The sequence below is a fragment of the Odocoileus virginianus genome, chromosome 14 (genome assembly GCF_023699985.2).
Source record: "Odocoileus virginianus isolate 20LAN1187 ecotype Illinois chromosome 14, Ovbor_1.2, whole genome shotgun sequence".
NCBI classification, from domain to species: domain Eukaryota; kingdom Metazoa; phylum Chordata; class Mammalia; order Artiodactyla; family Cervidae; genus Odocoileus; species Odocoileus virginianus.
In genome coordinates, this window is record NC_069687.1 from 53,639,513 (window position 1) to 53,654,548 (window position 15,036).

The 15,036-nt window shown below is 36.4% G+C and overlaps 1 protein-coding gene and 1 non-coding gene across 3 annotated transcripts in view; one reads left to right on the plus strand and one right to left on the minus strand.

Moving 5' to 3' along the window:
* CWC27 (CWC27 spliceosome associated cyclophilin) overlaps window positions 1-15,036 on the plus strand; it is a 221,697-nt gene that overhangs the window by 87,595 nt on the left and 119,066 nt on the right. The window lies entirely within an intron of this gene.
* On the minus strand, window positions 10,617-10,740 carry LOC139038304 (small nucleolar RNA SNORA26). Its single transcript, XR_011491303.1, has one exon. It is a non-coding gene; the product is annotated as a small nucleolar RNA SNORA26 (small nucleolar RNA).

Genomic DNA, 15,036 nt, shown 5'->3' on the forward strand with positions numbered 1-15,036 from the left:
TAGTTCTTACAGCTATTTCTCTATTAATATTCTAATTTTCAGCACTGATGTTAACTTATATGTGTTATTCTCATAAATAACTATCAATATCCTAGGTTAGGGTCATAATCCATCTCCTGGTTGTAGCAGTCTGCTTTGCTCTTTTATTCTAGCACTTTTAAAATAACACTTGTGAAAGACAAACATACTGATTAGTCTACAAGCAAACTATTCACTGTATCTAGGAATTAAGGTTTTTGGAGGTTTTTTTTTTTTTTTTTTTTTTGAGTCTTGTCAAGAAAAGAATCTGGTTTACTACATTTGGAGTTGTAGTGTTTAGTTTTTCTCTTCTCCTTTCTTCCCCTGCAGTGCCTACAGGCTGATATGAGATCACTGGTACTCTGAGCCAAGTTTATAGTTAGTGTGGTCATGTTTAAACTTTTGCTATCTTGAGTAAATGCTTGGTAACCTTAGTATTAACGGTCTAACAATTACCAGTTGCCGGCCTTTTGAAAAAGAGATTTATGATTGTTATCATATTTGAAAAAAGTGGTTTGGGAATAAATAAGGAAGTACGAGAGCTGAAAGTTTTCACTCCTAAGTAATTATTGCAGAAGGGTATTTTAAGTAGTATTTTCTTAGCAATGAGTGAAATCAACATTCTGAGACTTCTGCAAGTAGAAAATATATATCTTTTCTGAACATTTTGGCATAATAAGCAGGTGCTTTGTAGCTGTTTCACCTTGTATAGTTAGGGTTGACATAGAGCAGGGCTCTGGTCTATGTTTAAAATGAGGAGGTTTCAATTAATTTATTGCTTCTTTGAGAGCAATATAAGAAATGTGTAAGGTATAGTTATACTCTATTTATGAATCAAAAGCAAGTACTATGAGGCTCAAGCAAGTGTAACGTCTTTTAGCCTCCCAGGGATAAATGTTTATTGAATAATGACTGAAGCAAGCCTCCACAGTGAGCAGTTGGGAGTAATGTGGTAATAATGTACCTACTTAAATAGTGTTCCATCATGGCCATTTCACAAATAGTATTTGGTTGAACATGAAAAGATTCTTCAGAAAGCTTTGTCAGGTTCTTCTTTCTATTTTAATAGAACAAGGCAAACAAGGGATGGAAGTGAGAGTGACTATCAGACTGAACACGTGGGAGTAACCATTTTTATTCAGACATTTTCCCTCACGCTCACTTTGATAGGAAAAAACTTTTTCTTGACTTAATGTAGTCTTGTTTTAGGTCTCCAAGAGAGAAGCAAAGACTGAAAAAGGCTATGTGTAAGAAATCCATAATATGTGCAGGTCAAACATAAATTTAGCTATCAGGAGGAGGCTTGGCTTACAGGGAATTATTATTAGCATCACCATCCCCTTTAGTCCAAAAGATTATAGGTTATTCTTTTTGAATGCAGACTTTGTAGTTTTCTAGATGACTGAAGTCTTCAACATCAACAATTTTTTAAACAAATATCTCACATTCTCTTTAAAAAGCAAAATGTGTCCTGTAATGAGCCAGACACAGCAGGTGCACATACCACCTAATATCAAGTGGCTCAGTGGTAACAAGTCTTCCTGCAGTGCGGGAGATTGGGTTCCATCCCTGGGTCAGGAAGATTGCCCTGGAGAAGGAAAGGGCAACTCACTCCAGTATTCTTTCCTGGGAAGTCCTGTGGACAGAGGAGCCTGGCAGGCGATAGTCCATGGGTATGCAAAAGAGTCAGACATGTCTTAGCAACTAAACAACAAGAATAACACCACCTAATGTCAGTACTTATAGACATGATTGATTTGTTCTGTTTTAACTTTTTAAATGTTGATATATTTATGCTCTAATTAAAGCTTTTGTAGAGCATATTTTCAAAAGCAAATAAAAATAGTTTTCCTAATAGGAAGAAATATTATAAAGCATTTATAGTAAAATTTAAAGAGAGCTCTTTAATTTTTTCTTGAAACTATTTCCTATGTATTTTGAGAGCTGTTACACCATTTTCATACTTAAAGAAATTTAGTGTGTTGTTTGTGTGTATGTGTATATTTGTAGGTGTGTATATATATCCTAGATTTTAATCTGAATTTTTAATCATTCAGCTTTTCAACAAGTTTTTGTGTCTGCTGAAATAAAACAATATTTGGGATAAGAAGTTTGTGAGGTTCTCTTATTGCTCTAATTGCAACATGTAATTCTAGGGAGAGTTAGGGACTTGGCTCTTTCAGGGATATCACATTTGTTAGAAGAAAAGAGATCATATTAAGTCAGTGGTAGTTTTAAGAGGTAGGCATTATTAAAGATATACATTTGAAGGAATAGTTGGAGGCAGTAGAAGCAGACTTATTAGTTGCCTTTTCACAGCCTTTCAATTCCATTTTTTTATAATTCTGAAAATCAAATATACATTAAGTTTTCTTATTTCTATAAATGATCTCTGTATAATAACAGTTTGTGATGGACCAAATGCTGTTAGTTAATGTAAATAGTCCAGGTGTTGATAAAGATCTATAAATGTGTAAAAGCCTATAAAGAATAGTAGTATTTTACTGGCAAAGAGAAAAGTGTCAATTGACAATTCATTTTTCAGTCCATTCTTTCTGAGAAGGTCTCAGATTAGAGACATTGTAAGCTCTTAAGTTCTGAGTAAGTTGTTAATAGCTGAGTGATATATTGTTTTAAAGAATAAAACAATTTATTATTTATTATCAGTTTAAATTTCAGTCTTCAGTTTATTCATCACTGCCTAATGTATTGAGACTGTGCTTTTTTTTTCTTTTCACTACATTGACTCACTGATTAGTGTTCTACTACTGTCCAAATAGAGACGAGGATAAAATTCTGCCTATGTGTGGGCAGAATACACTCAGTCAGCGTATCACCTGATGACTACCAGGTTTAAAAAATCCAGCAATACAAAGCCTATAAAAGTGGAACCCTTGACAGGGACCTACTGTTAAATAACTTAAGGATCAAACCCACAGAGGAATTGTTAGCACTTTTTGGCAACCTGGAGGGTGTATTGAGTACCTGATCCATGTGAATACCTAATTTGCTGACTTTGAAAAAAGGAATCTAAGTAATATTCAATATATTTGTACACATAAGGTAGCATTACTAAAATACTAGAGGTCAGATTAAAATAACCTTATTAAGTCAGGGGGGAAAAAAAGGCCTTAAAAATGGAAAGCCACTCAGGTCAAATGTATCAAAGTAATGGAGGAAATTGTGGACCAGAGGTCAGTGACAGACTTGGGTCTCCTATTGGAAATTCATCTTGGACCTCATTGCATTTTCTTCTGGATTTAATAAATAATGATTAGAATTATTATTTCACTTTATATAATTTCAGTACCAATTGCACTTTAAAGGAATAACAAGGACTTCTACAAAATTAAAATTTTCTGCATATCAAAGGACATTGTTAAAAAAATGAATAGGTGGATATAGATTTGGAGAAATATTTGCAACATGTATTTAATAAAGACTTGTATCTAGAATCTTACCATTCAAAAATAAGAAGATAGTTTTTTAAATGAGGAAAGAACTTGAACAGACATTTTACAGGAAGACAAATGAATGACCAGTAAGCACATGGAAGAACGTTCAACATCATTTTAAAGGAAACAAAATGAAACCACTGTGAGATAACACCCACTGCATTGACTAAAAAAAAAAGACTGAAAAACTGTAAGTTTAGCAAAAATGCAGCAAACTAGTCACTGGTGGGAGTATGAAATATGACAAGCAATTTGAGAATTTTTAATAAAGTTCAGCATGCACATACCCTGTGTTCCATCATGCTCAGGTGTTTATCCAAGAGAAATGAAAGCATTTATCCACAAAAAACACTTGTACATGTGTGTTCATAATAGCTATATTCATAACAGCCAAAAATTAGAAGCAATCCAAATTTGAATCAGCACAATCGATGGTAAACAAAGTGTATGTATTCTTGATGGACTACTACTCAGCAATAAAAAAAGAAACAAATTACTGATCCACACTATAGTATTTTCTGTGAATCTCAAAAAGTACTTTGTTCTGAGTGAAGGAAGCCTGACACCAAAGAGAATGTACTGTGTGATTTTCATTTGTATGAATTATTAGAACATGGCAATCTAACATATGGTGTTACAAAACCAGAGCAGTGACTGTGGGCAGGGATGGTGGAGGTGGCAGAGATTATGTGCAAAGGGGTACAAGGGAACTTCTGAAATGATGGAAACATTCTAAGAGTTTGGGTTACCCCAGTGTAAACATCTATGAAAACTTATTAAACTGTATACACTTAAGATACAGTTCATTACACTGTGTCTAAATTCTATCTCATAGAAAAGAAAAAAATTCAAAAAAGAACAGGACATGATTAGAATTCAGAGTAGAATACCAGCATCCCTAAAGTGGGGGCAAGCAGACCTATCAACTATGATGAAGTTACTAGAGGGACATTGTCTGAGGAAAGTACTGCTGTGTGTTCAAGCATTAAGAAGGCAACACATTCTAGAAGCAGAATCACATGATTCCTTAAGATCCTCTCCTGTTAGGATTCTGTTCTTGTTAAGTACTTATTCTGTCTCAGGGACTGTACTGAGTCCGTTATGTTGATTTTCTTATTCTTGGTGAAACCTTTTCCAGAGAGTCATTTGTTCAGTTGCCCAGATGTGTCCGACTCTTCGCGACCCCATGGACTGCAGCACGCCAGGCTTCCCTGTCCTTCACCATCTCCCAGACTTTGCTCAAATTCGTGTCCATTGAGTCAGTGATGCCACCCAATGTTATTGTTCATTTAATTTTGACTTTTGAAACTGTAGTGTCAAGATTTTATTGTTGGTAAAGTTAATAACAATAACAGATATTTATTTGGCACATCTATTGTATGCAGTCTTCCAAGTTAATTCATTAAACCCTCTCTACAACCCTATAAGAGTTACTATAACTAGACCTATTTTTGAGTTAAGCAGCCATGGCCAGAAGCTACAAAGTGGCAGAGCAACATTCCAAATCAGATAGCCTCATTTCAGATAACCATGCATTTAACTGCTTTGTCATAATTACCCTACCATTACTACATTCTTAACTTTAACAGACTGTCACATTTTCACAGTTTTATCATTTTTTGATGTTTAAATGAATTAAAATATTATTGGTGGAAAAAATATAAATTAATATTATACTAGATTTTTTTAATGTATTTAAATCCTCAATGTGAATAAAATGCAAAAATCATTAACATTTATGATAAAGCATCAAACATCAATATCTCTCTAAATAGAGCTTTTGCCTGCCCTGTCTGTTGGGGTTGTGTGTCTATATCACCCCATGAACTGCCCTTCATGTGATTTTAAAGCAGACCACTACGGTGTGATGGGTGTCATCAGATAAGGCTGAAATACTAGCCCAGGGTCCAGGTTTTAAGTCTAGATTTTCAGTTTTTGCCTTTGAATGTTTTGCCTGTGTTTTATTTTGAGTATGTTCAGTGCAAGGATTTGTTGGAGTCTTTTTATTTTTAATGTTGTTAATATTAACAGCATAAATCTTTCTAGCTTAAAATTTCATGTCAAATTTTTGAGTGGGTATTTTACATGTATAATATAGTATATTTTAAACTGTTGTAGTATAAACATTTGTATTTCCTCTTAACCTCAGGTATTTTGATCCAACTCCTTGTGGGCACCATTTGGACTAATTAATAATGGTGAATTCCTTCAAAAAATATCACTGCTAACTTATGAGTACTCTTGGTATGTTATTAGTATATAAATGACTTTGCACCATCTATAGTCCTGTTTCAGTTATCTATTTCTGTGTGGAACTATTCCCAAACCTAGTGACTAAGACAAAAAACTTAATTCTACCCATCAGAAATTTAGACAGGGTACGAAAGGGACCATTCAGTCTTTTCTGCTGTATCTGGGGCCTTCATTGGATGTGATATCTGATTATCTCTTGTTTCCTCAAAATTGATGAAATAAGTTTAGGTACTTATAGCTAGTCTACTGTATTGTAAAGTTATGTTTTCCCTAGCATATTCTCTATGAGGTGATACTTTGGTATCACATGAATATCTAGTATTCAAGTAATCTAGTAAAGTTTTTCATATGCATTGGTGATTCTTTTCTTGAATCAGTTACTTCAGTAGAAGTCACAAAATAATGATTTTCTATCATTCTTTGTATATTTATTAGCTTTCCGTCTTTTATAAAAAAAAAAAAGGCTTTCGCTCATTAGCTGAGGCTGTTGGTTACTTTGCAGTGTTGTTACTAATGTAAAGACAGGATAAATTCTTATTTCCTTCCTTTCATTACCAGACTTTCTAGCAACAAGTGTAATAGTCACCTCTGCCGCTGCTGCTAAGTCGCTTCAGTCGTGTCCGACTCTGCGACCCAATAGACGGCAGCCCACCAGGCTCCTCTGTCCCTGGGATTCTCCAGGCAAGAATAATGGAGTGGGTGCCATTTCCTTCTCCAACACATGCATGCATGCTAAGTCGCTTCAGTCATGACTGACCCTTTGCGACCCCATGGACAGCAGCCCACCAGGCTCCTCTGCCCACAGGATTCTCCAAGCAAGAATACTGGAGTGGGTAGCTGTTTCCTTCTCCAATAGTCACCTCTAGAGATGGCAATTAATTTTTTGTTTGTTTATCTTGGCTTTCTTTTTTACGAGTATTATTTATGACTCATAGATTTTTATATATTGATAACCTGAATAGTTAATATCTTGTTGGAATGTTAATCTTAACAGAATTGTACATTTAGAATCATTTTCTAAAAAGCTCCTCTTATTTTGAAATCTTCCAAATACATCTGTCATATATTGTAACTGTAAGAAAGTCAATCTGGATTTAAAATGTTTGAAACTCAAAACAAGTCATTATAACCAAAGCATGTTAGAAAGGCTTGGTTAAAATAATCACACACATAAATTAAAAATATTTCTAAGGTTCTTGGGACTTGAGACCGCCCATCTTCTGTCCGGCAAGAAGCTTTCTTAATAAGAGCCTAGATTTTTTCATCCATGGAACAGATGATAAGCCCATGCCCTGCATTTTCTGAGGCTTCAGTAAGATCATGTGTGTATACAAACTTTGCTGGTATAATTTGAATATGTGGTTGAGACCAAGGCCAGTGATTTTTATCTCCAAGTTATCACATTAACTTTTGAACCCCCAGAAGTATAATTCCCAAGTAGCAAATGACAAGAGGAAATAATTCACTGGTTGATTCTTGTTATATGGTCCAAATTAGGAAAAAATACCAGAAAAAAATTACTAGGTTAAAAATATCATATTGATAGCTTGTGTTTACTTAAGGCTTACAGTGTGCTAGAGCAGTAAAAAGCACTTTATAATTACCTCATTTATTATTCAGAACATCCTTATGAGGCAGGTACTGTTGTTAACCTCATTTTCAAATTGAAGAAACTGAGGCTTAGAAAATTTAAGTTACCTACCCCAGGGGCTTCCCTGGTGACTCAGATGGTAAAGAATCAGCCTGCAGTGGAGGAGACCCAGGTTCGATCCCTGGGTTGGGAAGATGCCCTGGAGAAGGAAATGGCAAATCACTCCAGTATTCTTCCCTGGGAATACATGAACAGAGGAGTCTGGTGGGCTGCAGTTCATGGGGTCACGAGAGTTGGACATGACCTAGCAGTTAAATCACCTTTCAGTTCAGTTCAGTTCAATCAGTCATGTCCGACTCTTTGAGACCCCATAAAATGCAGAACTCCAGGCTTTCCTGTCCATCACCAACTCCTGAAGCTTACTCAGACTCATGTCCATCGAGTCAGTGATGCATCCAACCATCTCATTCTCTGTCATCCCCTTCTCCTCCCACCTTCAATCTTTCCTAGCATCAGAGTCTTTCCCAGTGAGTCAGTTCTTTGCATCAGGTGGCCAAAGTATTGGAGTTTCAGGTTCAGCATCAGTCCTTTCAGTGAATATTCAGGACTCATTTCCTTTAGGACTTACTGGTTTGATCTCCTTGCAGTCCAAGGGACTCTCAAGAGTCTTCTCCACTACCACAGTTCAAAAGCATCAGTTCTTCAGTGCTCAGCTTTCTTTATAGTCCAACTCTCACATCTATACACAACTACTGGAAAAACCATAGCTTTGACTAGATAGACCTTTGTTGGCAAAGTAATGTCTCTGCTTTTTAATATGCTGTCTAGGTTGGTCATAACTTTTCTTACGAGGAGCAAGCATCTTTTAATTTCATGGATGCAGTCACCATCTGCAGTGATTTTGGAGTCCAAGAAATACAGTCTGCCACTGTTTCCTTTTTCCCCATCTATTTGCCGTGAAGTGATGGGACTGGATGCCACGATCTTAGTTTTCTGAATGTTGAGTTTTAAGCCAGCTTTTTCACTCTCCTTTTTCACTTTCATCAAGAGGCTCTTTGGTTCTTCTCTGCTTTTTGCCCTAAGAGTGGTGTATCTGTATATCTGAGGTTATTGATATTTCTCCAGGCAACCTTGATTCCAAATTGTGCTTCATTCAGCCCAGTATTTTCCTGACATACGCTGCATATAAGTTAAATAAGCAGAGTGACAGTATACAGACTTAACATGCTCCTTTCCTGATTTGGAACCAGTCTGTTCTTCCATGTCCTGTTCTAACTCTTGCTTCTTGACCTGCATACAGATCTCTCTGGAGGCAGGTAAGGTAATCTGGTATTCCCATCTCTTTAAGAATTCTCCACAGTTTGTTGTGATTCACAGTCAAAGGCTTTGGCGTAGTCAATAAAGCAGAAATAGATGTTTTTCTGGAACTCTCTTGCTTTTTCTATGATCCAATGGATGTTGGCAATTTGGTCTCTGGTTCCTCTGCCTTTTCTAAATCCTGCTTAGATTTAGAGGTTCATGGTTCACGTATTGTTGAAGCCTGGCTTGGAGGATTTTAAGCATTACTTTACTAGCGTGTGAGATGAGTGCAGTTGTGAGGTAGTTTGAGCATTCTTTGGCATTGCCTTTCTTTGGGATTGGAGTGAAAACTGACCTTTTCCAGTCCTGTGACCACTGCTGAGTTTTCCCAATTTGCTGGCATATTGAGTGCAGCACTTTCACAGCATCATCTTTTAGGATTTGAAATGGCTCAACTGGAATTCCATCACCTCCACTAGCTTTGTTCATAGTGATGCTTCCTAAGGCCCACTTGACTTCACATTCCAGGATGTCTGGCTCTAGGTGAGTGATCACACCATTGTGGTCAACTGGGTCATGAAGATCTTTTTTGTATAGCTCTTCTGTGTATTCTTGCCACCTCTTCTTAATATCTTCTGCTTCTGTTAGGTCCTTACTGTTTCTGTCCTTTATTGTGCCCATATTTATATGAAATGTTCCCTTGGTATCTCTAATTTTCTTGAAGAGATGTCTAGTCTTTTCCATTCTATTGTTTTCCTCTTATTTCTTTGCATTGATCATTGAGGAAGGCTTTCTTATCTCTCCTTGCTATTCTTTGGAACTCTGCATCCAAATGAAAATAGCTAGTGAGTGACTGACTTGGAATTTAAATCTCAGCAATCTGACTCTAGAGCCTACACTTTTGATAAGGATAGAGTTCAATCTAGAAATAAATATGAAGAGTATTGCTATCTTTATATTAAGTCTTTAGATCCAGGAATCTGGAAGGTTTTTCCCAATTATTGATATAACTATTAATTTCTCTGAACAGTGTTTCCTGGTTTTCAGGATACAGGCTTTGTACTTCTTTTGTTAAATTTATTCCTTAGTAGTCTATTGATGCATAAATGGGATTTTTTCGTTATTTTCATTTTTCAGTTGTTCATTGCTAATATATAGCATGTGTGCATGATAAGTCACTTCAGTCATGTCCAACTCTTTGTGACCCTGCGGACTGTAGCCCACCAGGCTCTTCTGTCCATGGTATTTTCCAGGCAAGAATACTGGAGTGGGTTGCCATTTTCCCCTCCAGGGGATCTTCCCAACCCAAGGATCTAACCCATGGTTCTTACGTGTCCGTTGGCAGGTGGGTTTTTTGCCCCTAGTGCCACATGGGAATGTTTGTATCCTACAGTCCTGTGGAGCTTATTAGTTCTCATATTATTTTTATGGATTCCTTATGATTTTCTACACAAAATTATATCACCTCCAATTTAGATGTCTTATATCTCTTTTTCTTTCTTAATTTTAATGGCTAAATCTCCGATACAATATTGACTAGAAGGGACAAGGTCAGATATTTTAAGTCTTGTTTCTGGTCTTAGGGAGAGACATTCAGTCTTTAACCTTTAGATGTGATGATAGTTGTCTGTGTTTTATGTACACACTATCAGATTGAAGTTCGTTTACATTTCTAGTTAAGTGTTTTTTTAATGAAAGGATTTTAGATTTTTCAAATGCCTTTCCAGCATTTATTAAGATTAAAATATGGGTTTTGTCCTTTATTCCATTGATTGGAATATTACATTGCATATTACATTAATTGGTTTTTAGATGGTAAACCAACTTTGCTTTCCTGGGATAAATCTCACTTGATCAGAATTATAATTCTTTTTATCTGCTACTTTTGTTGAGGATTTTTTTTTTTTAATTGTCAAACCGAAGGTCAAGTTTAAATTTAATGACTTTGGTATTAACTATACACATACTAGTAAGTGCTGAGTCTTAAAATCTTCCGGTTCAGTTGTGACTCCAGACAGGATCCAGAGAGGAGTTCTAAAAGTCTCTTCTCTGGGTTTTATGGAGACTTCCTCTACCCTCCTGTGTTAGCCTCTTAAGGCATGTTGAGGATTTTAGAATCTGTATCCACAAGACTTGGATCTGAAATTTTCTTGTGATAGTTTTATCTGGTATTGGTATCAGTGTAATACAGAATGAGTTAGGAAGTGTTCCTATCTCTTCTGTTTTCAGGCAATGTTTGTAAAGAATCAGTATTAATTCTTTAAATGTTTATAAGAATTCACCATTGAAACCATCCTGGGTTTTACTTTGTGGGCAATTTTTTAATTACTAATTCAGTCTCTTTACTTGTTATAGGTCTATTTCGATTTTCTATTTCTTCTTGTTTTGGTTTCAGTAATTTTTTGTCTTTCTAGGAATTTGTCCATTTCATCTAGGTTATCCAATTTGTTGGCGTACAATTGTTCATAGCATTCCCTTATAGTCCTTTTTAACTCTGTGAATTCAGTAGTGATAGCGTCTTTTTCATTTCTGATTTCAATAAGTTGAATTTTGTCTCTTTTTTCCCTTTAGTCAGTCCAGCTAATGGTTTGTCAAATTTTGTTAAATCTTTTCAAGAACCGACTTTTGGCTTAGATGATTTTCTCTGTATCTTCTATTTCATTAATTTGTGCTCTAGTCTTTATCATTTCCTTCCTCTGCTTGGTTTGGTTTTAGTTTGTTTTTCTTTTAACAGTTCTATATTACTGATTTGACATCTTTTTTAATATTAATTTACAGCTGTAAATTTCCTCCTGAACATTGTTTTAGCTGTATCCCACAAATTTGGATTTGTTGTATTTCCATTAATACATTTCCATTAATCTCAAATAACTTTAATTTGCCTGGGACTTATTTGATTCATTGGTTACTTAGTGTGTTGTTTATTTCCACGTATTTGTGAATTTTCCAAATTTCTCTTTGTTACTGATTTCTAATTTCATTTCATGTGTTCAGAGAACATACTTTGTATGATTTCACTTCTTTTCACAACTACATTGAGTCTTGTTTCATGACCTGGTATATGGTCTATCCTTAGAATGTTTTATATGCACTTGAGTAAAACATATATTCTGCCCCTGATAGGTGGAGTATTCAATAGATCAGAGCCCACGCTTCTGGTCACTCACCACAAGATATGAGCAGGAGTGTTGGAAAAGCTATGACACTTTTACTTAGATATTTCTACTAAAGTGCTTTATAAACATTCCACAAACCTAAGAATTATGGATAAATAGAATTCAGTAGCTTCTAGCAAAAAAGAGAAACAGTTTGGGTTAGTCTGGGAATGGAAGAAGAAGAAGAATCAACATTTGTTGAGAATTCCCAGGGGTACTGTGGTCCAGTATCCCTGGGAAGCAGCCTCAGGGATTTTATATAAACTTCCCTAATGTCACACAGATCATGAGCTTTTGAATCTGGATTTGAACCCATATATTTCTGAACTTAAGCTTCTGAACTTACCATATTTAACTTATAAATGGAATACATTTTAATCTTGGTATTATTGCTGTTGCTATAAATAGATATGTTACAAATTTTCAGGATTATAGAGTGTGAATTTGCACTTCAGCAAGAATAAGTTTCCATTTTATGAGCACCCTTTTCACGTGGGTATTGAGAGGAGATGAAATCTAAGAAAGCAGCCAGTGATTTATCATTAATTTAATCCTAACAGCTGGGCAAGCAGTGCTACTCAGAATTTAAAATATGTGGTAAGAGTGCAGAGTCAAAGTTTGCAGACTAAGTCAGGGGTCCTGATAAAAAAAAAAAAACCTTGTCAGGTATTAGGACAGACCCCAGTGTGAATTATAAGGAATTACTTTCCAAATCAGTGGGACGTGAGAAGGTACTGTCAGCCGTAATATTCCAGTACTTATAAAGTACACTTGATGTGTGAACTTACTGAATGACAGTGATCCCATGTCAAGATCCCTATAGTATATTGAATGTTGGAGGTTACTTTCAATGCAGAACACTGGGACTTATCTCTAACCCTAACCTCCTCTCACCCAGAGCTAGGGAAGCTTATCAAAGGGAGAGGAGAAGGAAAGTACTTTAGGAGATACCTCCAGATCCCATTTGTTTTTTTTCTTTGTTCTGTTTTTGACATTGGTTGTAGACATTCACTGCTGTGTCACATACCGGATTTGTATCCTTCTGAGCCAGTACTTGCATTATAGTGCCAGTTCTGAATGTACATCATAAAACCAGGGGGCAGTAACATCCATAAAGCTAATGGTAATGTTGAAAATTCATCAATAAATTACCAAGACTCTGGAAGACTACTCTCCCTACCCCAAGTGTATTACCCTCTTTTAAACTACATATTAGAAAAGTCATTCTGAAAGCTCTCCATCTTAACTGTGACAGTGAAAGAGCATTAAGCATATAGAGAGAATCTGGGTTCCCTCTGGCCTCTAGAAAATACCTGAGTTTGTTTATTGAAGACCTTACCTGGGAGCAAAATTATATATACACGTACTCCTTGGTGGCTCAGATGGTAAAGCGTCTGCCTGCAATGCTGGAGACATGGGTTCGATCCCTGAGTCGGAAAGATCCCCTGGAGAAGGAAATGGCAACCCACTCCAATATTCTTGCCTGGAGAATCCCTTGGACAGAGGAGCCTCGTAGGCTACCGACCATGGGGTCGCAAAGAGTCAGACACGACTGAGCAACTTTACTTACCTACTTACTTACCCACCATTTCCCAGTTGCCTCTGAAGTTTTTTTGTCCCCAGCTATAAATTCTAAAGTTTGATCAAATCATTTCATGGCAAATAGATGGGGAAAGAATGGAAACAGTGACAGACTTTCTTTTCTTGGCCTCCAAAGTCACAGCAGATAGTGACCACAGCCATGAAATTAAAAGACACTTGCTCCTTGGAAGAAAAGCTATGATAAACCGAGACAGTGTATTAAAAAGCAGAGATACCACTTTGCCAACAAAGGTCTGTATAGTCAAAGCTGTCGTTTTTCCAGTAGTCTTATATCGTTGTGAGAGTTGGAACATAAAGAAGGCTGAGCGCCAAAAATTGATGCTTTCGGACTGTGGTGCTGGAGAAGACTCTTGAGAGTCCCTTGAACAGCAAGATCAAACCAGTCAATCCTAAAAGAAATCAACCCTGAATATTCCTTGAAAGACTGATGCTGAAGCTACAATACTTGAGCCACCTGATGCAAAATGTCAGCACATTGGAAAAGGCCCTGATGGTGGGAAAGACTGAAGGCAGGAGAAGGGGGCTACAGAAGATGAAATGGTTGAATGGCATCACCAACTCAATGGACATGATTTTGAGCAAGCTCCAAAAGTTGGTGATGGACAGGGAAGCCTGGCGTGCTACAATCCACGGGGTTGTAAAGAATCTGACACAACTAAGTGACTGAAGAACAACAAAGCAACTAGTTCGGTTCAATAACTGACTTAGATTTATTTTCAAATTTAAATTAATATTAACAAAATTGAAGATTCGCATATGTGACATTTCTTTGATCTATTTGTTCTCAAAGTGTGGTTCTCAGACCAGCAGCATCAGTTTCCCCAAGGAACTTGTTGCAAATGGAAATCTAAGACCCCACCTCAGACTTAAGAAAGCAGAGAGCATGGGAGTAAAGACCAGCATCTGTTTTAAGAAAACCCTCAGGTAACTCTGAGGTGTGCTGACAGTTTAGAACCACTGTTTAAACTAGATTCCATTGAAAACACTTTGCACCTGCCCCCATTGTTAACTTAAGTGATCTTTAAGCTTATCTGTCCAGTCAGATTCTTGAGTCATTGAGGGTGCAGTATGTATTAAATATATCATTTTTATTATTCCAGGTTTAGACTTGTAGTTTAAGTTATTATGCACTGTCTTCTAGGTAAGCTGAAATGTTACCTCATTTGTTTGCGGTTTCTTGCCTCGTTATCTTTGCATATATCACTCCCTCTGTTCAATTCCCCATAGCATTCCCTCTGTCCAGTCTTCACTTGTAAAATAAAACCTCTATAGAGTTTGATGTGAGTCTAAAGGAGAAAGTATATATAGATGAACTTAGCACAGCACTTGGAACATTTTGGAATAGAGAGAAAGATAAAAGTAACTGTGTGAAGTTCTGATCATATTACTTTACTGCTTTATAATTTTTTAATGAATTTACTCCATTAGAGAAAATTTTAGTTTACTGACAAAATTAAGGACAAATACAAAATGTAGTCCACTGGAGAAGGGAATGGCGAAACATTTCATTATTCTTGCCTTTAGAACCCCGTGAACATTATGAAAAGGCAAAATGATAGGACACTGAAAGATGAACTCCCCAGGTGGGGAGATGCCCAGTATGCTCCTGAGATCAGTGAAGAAATAACTCCAGAAAGAATGAAGGGACGGAGCCAAAGCAAAA